This window comes from Penaeus japonicus, unplaced genomic scaffold (assembly GCF_977035675.1).
Source record: "Penaeus japonicus unplaced genomic scaffold, GWHDUDI00000001_assembly GWHDUDI00000031, whole genome shotgun sequence".
Lineage (NCBI taxonomy): Eukaryota > Metazoa > Arthropoda > Malacostraca > Decapoda > Penaeidae > Penaeus > Penaeus japonicus.
In genome coordinates, this window is record NW_028234433.1 from 16451075 (window position 1) to 16453254 (window position 2180).

Sequence of the window (2180 nt, forward strand, 5' to 3'; positions counted from 1 at the left end):
GACTTCAGAGCCTCACCTGACAAGCTATAGAAATTGCTGGTGCTGCGAGAGAGAGAGAGAGAGAGAGAGAGAGAGAGAGAGAGAGAGAGAGAGAGAGAGAGAGAGAGAGAGAGAGAGAGAGAGAGAGAGAGAGAGAGAGAGGGGGGGGGGGGTAGAAATGAATCCCATAAGACTGGGATATTAAAGCGAAAGCAGAAAACATCAATCTTTCGAGATATCAGACTACTAAAGACAAGCTGCTCTAGATTACAGAAAGACCGTTGGTAATCTGAAAGAGCTAGTGTCATTTGAAAGTTAAAGAAATTAGCAAATTTTAAAGCATACTCCCAGAATTAGATCGAATGCAGAAAAAAAATCTAGAGTATGGATCGTCTCTTGACTAACAAGATAATCCAGGAATACTAAATGGCAGTCAAAGTGTGCTGGAGTAAAAGAAAGGCCGAGTCTGTAAGTAGCCAGACATCAATATCTTGGAAGAAAAGTTGGAATATTTCAAAAGGCAAAGTCATGGGAGCTGTTACTTGCAGCGGTAACTGAAGCAATTTGCAACTACTTCATACCAAGCTTTATCATTTAGGGTCAGGCAGAGTTCAAGGTTACCAGACAAGGTCAGGAATATATATCCTACTTTCAGATCTGATTTGAGCTTACGAGGAATCACAAAGAAGTTTTCTTTCTCTTCGACATTTACAGATCAATTGCTGTGAAAGGAACAAAAGACAATCGCGGAATGAAGTCACCTCCCTATCTTTTCCCTCACGAGAAACCTCTTGTGTGTGTTTCTTTTTCTTTAAATAATTCTGACATAAATGTGCACAAATGATGTATACGCACTTGCAAAAATCTGTTTTATCCAAAAATAGTACAAATAAATCCAAGTAAAATAATGAAGATACGGATAACAGTCAATGACAAATACCTGGTGAATGAAGTAAGAAGTGAAGGATATAAGGGTTAACCACAAAGGACATGAATTCATCAATAGTGATAATAAACGTGATCATAAAGCAAGAAGAGTGATCGTTTTTTCGGCATATCTTAAGAACGGATCACTAGATAGGCCATAAATGACTGTCCGGCCGGATTTTGTGATTGTTATGCTGAAGTGAATAATGTTGAGCTAAATTATTAGTTAAGGAGCACGGGCCGTCCTCCCAGAAAAGTCAGACTTCCCGAAAGCCAATCTGGGTCCAAATCTCTCATAAAGGAAATGACGCAGCAGCCGAAATTAGATAGGAAGGTTGGTTCATGAAAGTGACGGCGGAAACTGATACAGAACGGTTTATAAACAGAATTATGGAAAGATACGACTTGTATCTCTGAAAAAAAAATCTGTTCAAATACACACACAAACACTCTATATCTCTCTCCCTCCACCCCTCACACACACACACACACACACACACACACACACACGCACACACACACACACACACACACACACTCACACACACACACACACACACACACACACACACACACACACACACACACACACACACACACACACACTCACACACACACACACACAAACACACACACACACACATACACACACACACAGTGGCGGATTTACAGGAGGGAAATAGACTGCTACTGTAGGGTTCTCGTGACTTCTTCAGGTCCTAAAACTTCATATGTAAAACACAAATTTCATGCTTCCACAAGCTACATATATCACTGGAACAAAGAATGGGATAGTATCAATATAAATCTTAGCTATATATATCGTTATTCCCTAAAATCGGTGACTTCAAGTATTGCATGTTTTCACCCATCCCCCCATGTCCTATTCTCATGCCCTCCTCAATGATTTTTTTTTAAAGATTCACCATAGTTGGAGTAAAATACACACATACATACACAAGCTAACACCACACACACACACACACACACACACACACACACACACACACACACACACACACACACACACACACACACACACACACACACACACACACACACACACACACACACACACACACACACACACACACACACACGTAAACACACACAAACACGCACACACACACAAACACACACACACACGCTGAGACTAAAAACCCGTCAAGATAACAGACCAAACAGCTGTTATCTCACGTACCCATTCGCACAAACTGTACCGGTTCAGTTCACGTCTCGAGGTACGACGCCGCCAGCCTGTACGTGAAGCCTGC